Below are 10,982 nucleotides of genomic sequence, written 5' to 3'. Positions count from 1 at the left end.
ACATCAATGATGAGAGAGAATCATTGATCAGCTGCCTCCTGCACCCCTCACACTGGGGATCAAGTCTGCAACCCGGGCATGTGCCCTGACCAGGATCGAACTGTGACCTCCGGGTTCACAGGTCAACACTCAACAAGAGCCACTCAGGCCGGGCGCAAGTGTGATTCTAGGTCTCCCGGCACCACCGAGGCAGCCAAGTCAGGTACCACCCATGCCTCCTACACATTTTCACTGGGCACCTCTGGGGCCAGGCACTGGCACAGGCCCTGGGTAGAAAGTGGTAGATAAGAAAGACAGAGGGTCTGTCACATGGAGATGGACAGTAATGCAGAGTGTGACACCATCAACCAAGATGGCACGGAGAAGGGTAGCGGGATCCGGGCCACTGTAGGAGGTGGAGGGGAGGGTGGTCTCCAGGGACCCTGGGGGACAGCAGCAGGTGAGATGTGCTGACTAGGGGACAGGATTGGAGCAGGCTGAGAGGGCAGCAGCCAGGGGCTGACACTGCCCACACAGGGCGGCTGGCACCCGGTGGGTACAACCCCATCCTACTTGCCTTGCAAGACCAGATGCTGAGAGCGGGTCCCCGGGAAGACAAAGGGCCTGATTCCCTGCAAGTGGCCTTGTCTAGGCCCCAACACAGCCTCTCTCCTTACCCGCTGGCCTCAGTTTCTCTCTCCTCCCTAGAGGAGGAGCTCGTGGTTTAACCTACTCGGCAATGGCTGCCGGCCAAGCAGGCCCAGGGAGCACTGGCATTGGTCTGAGAGCTCTGGGCTGCGTCTGCAGCGACAAAGGACAGGCTAGTTAGCAAAGAGGGTGACAAAAAGTGCTGCCCAACATGAAGATGAATGAGGACACGGAGCCATCCCCAAGCCCTGCGCCAAGCCAGATCCATCGCCCTCTGAAACAATGAGCCCCTGGGGCCGGCGGCTGCCTCCTTCCCACAGCACACAGTAGGCCAGCTGCTTCCCTCCCCACAGCACACAGTAGGCCCAGCTGCCTCCCTCCCCACAGCACGCAGTTGGCTGCCCCACCCGGCAAGGGGCCCCGAGTCTATTTGACTTGCTAAGGCTAATCTCCCCACATGGAGACCACGAAGTTTGACTTAAATATTCCCGTTGCTGTGGCAACCTTCTCCGCTGCTGCCACCCCTGTCACTCTCTATTGCAAACCGCAGTAGGAACTTTTTGCTTCAATTGGAAACTTATGGTTGCCAAGGCAACCCTCTTACAGCACCCTGAGGAGGCAGGTGGGCTGCAGGTGAGGGTGGAGAGCCATCTATTGTGGCAGAGATGGGGTCCATGGCAAAGGTGGGTGAGGGGACGACATTGGGGTGGAACATGGGGGGAAGGGTGGATGAAGGGCCTCCACAAACTCACTCACTCATTCCCTCCCTCACTTGCCTGTAGGTCATTCATTCGTTCACTGAACTCTTCAACATCTGTTCTCTGGCTCTTTTGTTTCCAGCGGGTGAGTGGGCGGAGCCCTCCACAGGGTACAGCCCACCTGGCAAAGCGGGAACAGAAAGGGTGCTGGTTTCGGGGTCAGACAGACCTGGGTTTTCATTTAGGCTCCTGACTCTCCTCATTTATATTTTGTTTGTTTTGTTGTTGTAATCCTCACCTGAGGATATTTTTCCATTGATTTTTAGAGAGAATGGAAGGAAAAGGGAGAGACAGAGAGAGAAACATCGATTGGTTGCCTCCCACATGTATCCCGACCAGGGCTGAGGATCAAGCCTGCTACCAAGGTACATGCCCTTGACCAGAATCGAACCCAGGACCCTTCAGTCCCCAGGCCAACGCTCTATCCACTGAGCCAAACCAGCTAGGGCTCTCTCCTCATTTATAAATGGAACACAAACCAGAACCTGCTCTGGAGCCCTGGAGCAGAAGCAGCCCGAGGCCCGAGGCCGGAGGCCGATAACAAGGCGTGGATACGGGTCTCCCCCTGGGGAGCGGGAGGGAGGGCAGTGGCTCCAGCTCCCGGTGGTTCTCCAATGGCAGAAGGAGCTGAGCCCGAGGGGGGAGGCCATGCTGGGACCAGGCCAAGACAGGGCAAGGCTGGGGGAGTCCTCACCCACATGGAGAGAGACACAGAGCCCTTCCTCCCCAGGCCCCTGAGGTCCCAGCGGAAGTGAGGGAGGGGCGGGGAAGGAGAGGCCTGTGACATGCCAGGGGGGCTCCCTGCCAGGCTTCCTGGGCACTGTCCCGTTTTACCCAACAACCCACCAGACAGTGCCCCCCCCCGACCCCAATGTTGCCGATTTGGAAACTGAGGCTCAGAGAGGTGGGACCAGGTCACACAGAAAAGAAGCAAGTTGATCCAGAATTCAACCGTGGGCTGCGCTCCTTCCCAAATCCCTCACTTAATTCTCACAATAGTCCTAGGAGGCGTATTCCATCATCCCCATTCCACCCCACGGAAAAGCAGAGCTGCCTGAGGTGTGGCAGCTCCCCCAGATCACACGCTCCCTCCCAGGCCCCACCCCCTCCACTCAGCCCAACACCCAGACCTGGGGCCCGAGCTGCCCTCTCCGGGCCAGAGGACCCTGGGAGGAGGGGCCGGACAGGAACCCACATACTCCGGTTACTTCTGCTCTGCGCTCAACCTCCAACAGCCTGGCTCGTGGGACCAGGGCCGGCTCACTGGTCAGGTGCGGGGTGGGTGGGAGGGTGGGCACAGGCTGGGAGGCCGGGCAGGCAGCTGGGCAGGACGGCCCTGTTTCCTGCTCCTTCGCTGGAATTGTCAACACCACGCGTCCGGGCGGCACAGACAGACCAGAGCCCCTTAGAACCGGAAGGACTATGGCGGCGGAAGAGGAGGAAGAAGGTGGCCCGGGAGGTGGGCAGTTGTGTCCTTCCTTCCAGAGGAGAAACCACAATCCAAGGCTCACGGTGACCAGGTCTGCGACCCGTATCCGGGCTCCTCTGGCCCCATGGGGTCTCTCCCTGAGCCCCTGTCCTCCCTCCCCGCTCTGGGCAGCCCCTGGCTCAGGCCCTCAACGCCGAGTGTCCTGCCACCCGCCCTCCTCTCCCTCACACCCTCCAGGCCTCTTCCTCCCAGAAATGTGGCCCTGCTCCCCCTCCACCCAGAACATCCTGCCCAGATGCCCCTCACACCCCACCAGGACTTGGCACAAACACCCCTTCTCAGAGAGCCTCCTCTGCACATCTTACCTGAATCTTGGCTTCAAATAACCAGGGTTAGGGGCAGGGGCAGGCGCCATGCTGGGAGTGGGTACCCAGGGATCTTTGCTCCATTCTACCTTTCCCGATGTTGGATATTTTTCCATCATAAAAGTTTTTTAAATGATAACTAATAGAAATCGACACTCCTTCCACCACTCTCTGCCCATGTCCCTGGTTTATTTTCCTGCAGCGTATTTCACTCCGCCTGACATTCCCGCTCCTGGGCTTGTTCCCTCGGCTCAGACACTGCTCCCTGGGAGCCCAGATCTGTCCACAGAGGAGGACACGCCGCCTTGTCCATCAGACCCCCAGGGGCCTGGGTTTTATGCCAGTGCCCAGGACAGAGCCCAGCACACAGAAGCCACTGCAGAGGCGCCTGCTGAGTGGACACAGACACGTTCACGGGTTCAGTAAGTATCTAGGTCCATGCCCGCTCATGCCAGGCCCTGGCGAGGTGAGGGAGACAGAGCTAAACCAGACGCACCGTCGTCCTTTCCCTGACAGCCCAGCGCCTGCTTTCCAACACCCCGGCTCTCTCCTGCTCGGCTCCCTCAGCAGGCTGGAGGGGAGGAGCGAGCACAGAGACACACAAAGCCAAGAGTTGGGGACCAAACGGGAACACTACAGCTTTCTCAGGGCCCTCTCAGCTGACTTCCACCCGAATCGCATTGGCCAGAGTGGGTCACATGGTCACTCTAGCCGCAAAGGAGTCTGGGGTGGGGGGGAGGTGTGGTTCACTGTGCTGTACCGCACATACTTGGTTGTTTTGGAAGGAGGAGAGAGGATGGGCATGGTGGGCAAGTTCGCTGTGTCTGCCTCATTCTGATGATGATGGAAAAGGCGATGACCACTATCATTATTGTCATTATCACTATGGCATTTCCTGCCTATCCCCAGAACACCCCAGCCCCATGCCAGGAAGACCCTTTCCCTACCCCAGCCCACTGTGCACGCGTGTGCGTGCGCGAGCACACATACACACACACACACACACACACACACACACCACTGGAGGGACTCCCAGAGCCCCACTGGCCCCACTCAAGGCACAGGTCACAGGGGCTCCTTGCCAGGCTCAGAACCACAAGAGCCCAGGGCCCCAGGACGTGTCCAAATGGGGCTCCCAGCCCTGCCCCCCACCAGCCACAGCCCCAACAGGGACAGCTATTTTGAGAGCAGCTGGCTGGCAGGGGACACTTGTGACAGAGGAGTTCTCACACCAGGCGGACCCTGGCCGATGCCCTCTGCTCTCCTTCTGCCTCCCCTCACACCCCCTGGCAGCCTTCACTCCCCAGCTCAAGCCCCCTCTCTGCTCCCTCACCCATAAACCCCTCCCCAACTCTCTCTCTCCTGCCTCCTGGTTCTATTAAATCCCACCACCACTCCCTGAGTCCCTAGCAATGACCACAGCACTGACGCTAACACAAATTGTCTGCCAGGCCCCCAGCTATTCCTGTATTTCATCATCTCATTTAATCATCAAAGCAAACCTATGAGCTATCACTATCCCTGTCCCCGTTTTGCAGATGTGCAAACTGAGGCATGGAGAGGCTAAGAAACTGGCCCAAGACGGCAGACCTAGTAACGCAGAGCAGCATTCGAACTGAGGTTCCGCTCCTTCACCTCATGTCAATGGCCCACTCTCCCCCACAGCTTGAGCTGAGCTCGAGGGACGTGGGCCCAGAGAAGGAGCAGAAGCTGCACTTGAGCTCATCATCCAGGGGGAGCGGCCAGGACTTGCCGCCTGGGTGGACAGGGTGCCCGCTCTGGGCCATCGCTGGGCTGGCAGCTGCAGGACTGGGAGGGAGGGAGGGAAGGAAGGAAGGAGGGAGGAAGGAGCCATGAACCAGGAGGAGGTGGAGTCCTGCTTTGGACCGAGAAGGCAGGAGAAGGCAGTCCCAACAGAAGGAACAGCCTGAGGGCATAAGGAGGGTCCATGCAGGAGAGATGGCAAGGACACAGGGCACAGGCCTGAGGGTGAGCATGGGAGCGTGAGGGGCTTTTAACGCCAGTGACTGTGAAGGTGTGGGGCAAGGCTGAGGTTCAAGTGCAGCTGTCGGCATTGCTGTCATTAGAACTCTGTACTTTTCTTCCTTTGATTCTAGCATTATAGTTCTTGGATAGGGTTTTGTGGCCTGGCTGTGTGGGTCGCTGAGGGCAGGCCCACACCTCCTCCCATCTTATCCCCCATAACACCTGGCATGCCAAGAACATTCTGGACAGTTCATAGGTCACAGACCCCCAGACCTCAGAGCCTCTAGGGGCTTCAAGGATCAGCTGGCTCAGTGTTCCCATTTCACAGTTGGAGGAGCTGAGGTCCAGACATGTCACGTGGCTGGTCTCCGGCATGAGTCCCAAGGGGCCCTCTGCGTGCTTCTCCAGTCCGAGGGCCTGTTTATCTTGCCCGGGCTCTGCCTCCAAGCCAAGGCCCGTTTCTCATGGTTCCTCACTCACATCCTTTATCACAGATTTGAATACCTAAACATTATGAAATGATGTCAGGGGAAGGGCTAGGACCCCAGGCTGCATCGACAACATGGTCACAACTGCATAGAAATGATGGGTGCATGACAGTTGCTTTCCAGGTTGGGAAACCCAGCAAAACACATCATCTCCTGTTCATCCTCTGGGAGACAGAGGCTGGAGAGGCTGGGGCAGGCCTGTGGTGGAGGCAGGAGTAGAACCCAGGCCTAGCCTCCGGTCGGGCCAGATTTAGGGGCAGGCGGAAGGGTGGGGAGGGTTGAGGTGGAGGCCCAGTGGAGCTCCCTGTACCCTTCTGCTTGCCCCACCTGGCCTGGCACCAGGGGACAGGCCCACAGGACAAAGGCTGCAGCAGGTGGGCCTGAGGACAAAGCCGCTTCTATGTGGACCAAGTTCTAAAATAAGCCTAGTCACAGGGAGTCTAGTCACCATGGCAACACGAAAGTTGCTCTGCAGAAGTGGAATTAAGTACTGCTGTTACTCTCCTGGTCACGGTCACCAGGAGGAGCCTGCTATGGCCAGGCCCCAGGACAGACACTTTACACACGCTATCCCGCTGAAGTCACCACTGTCTTCGTTACCCCGCAGATGAGACCTGGGCTGAGGCGGAGACCCTGGCCAGAGTCCCACACAGCCCAGAGTCCGGGCACAGCAATGATGGGGATTGGAAGGTCTGGACCAAATCCTCCCTCCCTGCCTGATCCCAGCCGCCCAGGCGACCCATTCCTTCTGAGCCCGTTTCCTGTTCCCACCGGAAGCATGTTAGGAGTGCGCGTGGGGATCGTTCTGCGTCCCTCCATGGTGGTAGGGTTGGGGAACAGGCATGATCGCCCATGAGTGGACCCTGGGACTCCTGTGATAATCTCCCACCCTCGCGGCCTAATTACAGCCAAGTCTCCATGGGACTGGTTAACAGTGCCGCCCTGTGGCGGGAGGCGGCAGGCAGGTTGGCAGCTAATGCTTTATCTCTGCTCCAAGCTTTCTCATACTCTCTTCTAGCAACAGGCCCTGACCCAGACCACAGTGGGAGGAAATGACCCAGGTCTGACCAATTAGTCACTGTCCCCCCATCTCTCTGACAACTGTGATTGGCCCAGGACAGAAGGACTGACCCAGCAGAGCCAATCAGAAAGCTCCCCTGGGAATGGTAGCTGATACTATGAGAAGAAACTCTTGCTCTCTCCTGAGGATGGGAAGGTTGCTGAGCAGGGACTTCTAATGACTTTGTTCTATATACTCAGGAGAAGGTGTGCATACAGGTCAGACCTCAGTGACAGACAACAGCATTTATTCTAGCTCATCTAAGCTAAAAGGGATTTTTTTTTTTTAAAGTATTGATTTCAGATAGAAAGGGAGAGGAAGAGAGACAGAAACATCAATGATGAGAGAGAATCATCAATAGCTGCCTCCCGCATGCTCCAGAGTGGGGATCGAGCCTGCAACCCGGGCATGTGCCCCGACTGGGAATCGAACTGCAACCTCCTGGTTCATAGGTTGATGCTCAACCACTGAGCCACATCGGCCGGGCAGGATTTTTTTTTTTTTAATGATATTACATGTCTGTGCATCCAAGAACAACTGCCCCAAACACACCACACGACTGGGCCACCACAGGCTTATTTCTCACTTGTGCAACATGTGCTCCTGCTGTCCTCACCGAGGACCCCACTGGGACGTGCCAGTCCCTGCTCAGGAGGAAGGGAGCTGGAAGGACCATGTCCTGCTCCTGAAAGGTTCTCACTTGTTACTTCGGCTCCTGTTTCACTGGGCAGAGCCTGGCCCGTGGCTAACCCCAGAGGCAGGGGTGTGTAATCGTTAGTGGGCCTGGGAGAAGGGGGAAGTGTGGACTCTGGTGGAAAGCATTGGGTAACTGATTCACCACGGAGTGTCCGTTCTGTGCTGAGCGCTGAGAAGAAATACAATTCAGCAGAGCCCGTCCTCCCAGAGCGCACCCTCTGACGGAAATAGAGAAACAAGAAAACTAAATCCAACGAGACAAGTTCCGACAGAGAGGGGGCGCTCGGAGGGGCCCCTGACCTGAGCCCGGAGAGCAGGGAAGGCTTCAGGGAGAGATGTCCACGCTAAGTAAGGCTGGGTGCAGGGGCCTCTGCCCTCCCAGCTGGAGAGAGGGGAGACCTGGCAGGGTTCTGTTGGGGGCCCACCACCGGAGCCCCATCTTGCAGGGCAACCCCAGAGAAAGGGAGTCTTCTGCTCTTCCCTCCACAGGGAAAAAGTGAATGTGGGTTCCACTAGCAGGGTGGATCTTTCTGGGATGAGGACCCTGGAGGAGGAGGGGCGGAGGGAACAGAGGCCTGGCCTCCCTCTGCTAGAAGGGATCCCCTCTTAAGTGCCACCAGCCCCTTTAAAGGGATGGGTGAGCTTGAAGCTGGGGGGACTCTGGGAGCCAGGAGATCCTCAAACTCATCTCCTGGCTGTGACCATGTTACCAGCAGGAGACTGAGGGGCGGGGGAGAGAAGCAGCTGGGTCCGGGGGACCAGGTCACCCAGACCTGGTCTATCTCTAACATTTGATGTGTCTACATCTAGGAAGAGACCCAAGAAACTGTAACTGTGGTTACAAAGTGGGCCTTTGGGAGACAGCTTTGGCCAAGGGGGACTGATTCTTTTGTTTGTTCAGTCTAAGCAAAAACTTTTTTTAAAAGTACGTTGGGCGTCCCCCAGGGTCTGCACCTGGCAGAAGTTTTGTCTAAACAGTCAGTGGTGAACGCCGAGCCTGGAGGATTCTTCAGGCTGAGTCTGGGCTGCTGGGTCTCAGCCAGCTTCTAGGTTCCCAAGGCAGGGCCAGGGGGTCCCCGGGAAGCCAGTGAGAGCCAGACAATGGCCAGGCAGAAAGGGAGGTGGGAGGATGGCTGCTACTATGCCTGGTGCTCTGGCGCCCCCTCATGGACACTGTCCTCACGCTCCTGGGAAAACAGGAGGGCCCACTTTTATTTTAAAAATCTGGTATCCTGGAGTTTAAAAAACATGGGTCCGGACCAGGTAAAGGGCCACCTGGCTGCTTTGGGGCCCCCAAGAGGCAGCATTTAGTGTCAGCAGCTCTTGACGACGCCTTAGTAAGCACAGGCACCCACTGCCCACCCTAAAATGCTTCACTTCATTCTCCCAAACCTCACCGTCTGCACTATCATTATCCCCTTAAAATCTAGGGAAACGGAGACCCAGGAGGTAAAAAATAAAAAAACTGCACTCAGGGTACACAGCCAGAAGTGGTGGCATTAGGACTCAGCGCTGGCCTCACCCCTCACTCTATAAGGCTCAGTAATTGTACCTTCCTGTTCAGTGCTGGCCAGTCATTCCAGACTTCCAGGCTCCATGCTTATTAGCTGTGGTTATTGTCCTCTGAACCTGTTTCCTTATCTGTAAAGTGGGTAGGGCTTTTGCAATGTTGACAGAAAATCCCAGGAACCTCAAGCCCAGGTAAACCAGAGCTGGGCACCGTAAATATAGGGGAAATGGAGGCCCACCTTAGAGTAGTGGTCACCCTTGAACCACATGCATAAAAAGCACCCATGGGCCCTGTTTTTTGACTCAAACAGTAACACGTGCTCTGGATTTTTTAAAATAGAATTTTTTTTTTTAATATATTTTATTGATTTTTTACAGAGAGGAAGGGAGAGAGATAGATAGTCAGAAACATCGATGGGAGAGAAACATCGATCAGCTGCCCCCTGCACATCTCCCACTGGGGATGTGCCCACAACCCAGGTACATGCCCTTGACCGGAATCGAACCCGGGACCCTTCAGTCCGCAGGCCGACGCTCTATCCACTGAGCCAAACCGGTTTCGGCTAAAATAGAATTTTATTTATTTCAGAGAGGAAGAGAGAAGGAGAGAGAGAAATATCAATGACGAGAATCATTGATTGGCTGCCTCCTGCATGCCCTGCACTGGGGATCGGAGCTCGCTAATGGGGCATGTGCCCTGACCAGGAATTGAACCCTGACCTCCAGGTTCATAGGTTGACGCTCAACCACTGAGCAATGCTGGCTGGGCACATGTGCCCTGGATTTTGAGCCCATTTTGAAATGTTCGTTACTTGCAACTTTAATGTTAGCACACACTTGAACAATTACTGTTGTGCCAGGCAGCCCTGTGTGCTTTAGGAACATGACTCATGTCATCCTCACATCCTTAAACGGTATGATCCCCATTGTACAGATGAGGAAATTAAAGCTGACAGATGTAGTAAGGGCCTAAGGTAACAACTAGAAAGTGGCAAAGCTGGGATTTGAATCCAGGCCATCTGGCTCTCAGTCCATTCTCTTAACCATTATGCTTTATTGTCTCATGTTTTAAGTGAGAAATGCTTGTTTTTTTATGTATATGTTACCAAAAGTTGTGTCAGAAATCACTGTAATGTACTCTTTGGCCAGACCATGTTTTAAAACAAACATCTGCTTTTGCTCATCTAGACTTGAAGTTTCCATTACATCATTGATTGTCAAATAAATATAAAACTGACATATTCATGTTTAAATATCTATGTGAAAAATTGTTACAGCATCCAAAAATATACAAATGCCTTTTTTCATAAGCTGATCTCTTTAGAATACTGGTCTCGGTGCACGCCTGCCCCTCCTATGAGCCCCATGCCCCGCCCCCACCAGCCCCAGCCAAGCTAGTGGCTCCTCCATTGGTCCCTCCACAATGTGCCTGCCAGTAGTGCCGTCTACCCTGGGGCACAGTGACTATGCCAGGGCAGTCTTCCCCGAGCCGCACCTTCTCTGGACCAGGACTGTCACCCTGAATCCTGCCCCTGCCATCACTCGCTGACACGTGCCTCTCTGAGCTTCAGCTTCCCCCTGTAAAATGGAGGTGACCACAGTACCAGCACCCATGACACTGGGGGATTAAGTGCATCCCACTCTACAAATGTGGGATGACGGGGCGACAGCCATCACTGGCTGAGACCCAGGTGAGCGGGCTCCCTGGAGAAAGACCCCTCTTCATCTCCAAGAAATGCAACCCGCTACTGCGGGTGAGAGCTCACGCGCCAAACAAGGAACAGAGGACCAGGTCTGCAAAAGACGCCGGCCCTCGCCCGAGCCTCCACCTGAGCAAGATGAAGGGAGAACAGGAACAGGAAATGCTCACCATCTAAACAAGAGAACATTTTCAACAGCGTTATCAAAGAAATGGGCTTTGAGCACAAGTGAGTCAGAGGAAATGGATCTAGCTGCTCTCATCTCTCCATTTCCCTGAAAGGTGTAGCCGGAGAGCTTTCAGCAGCTGGAAATTGCTGCTCAAAGATACTTTTGATTCAACAATGACCCCACTGCGGCCCCAAG

Source organism: Myotis yumanensis, unplaced genomic scaffold, assembly GCF_028538775.1.
Source record: "Myotis yumanensis isolate MYYU_CA2020_CCGP unplaced genomic scaffold, mMyoYum1.0.hap1 SCAF_3, whole genome shotgun sequence".
NCBI classification, from domain to species: Eukaryota; Metazoa; Chordata; class Mammalia; order Chiroptera; family Vespertilionidae; genus Myotis; species Myotis yumanensis.
This window is presented reverse-complemented; position numbering follows the sequence as displayed.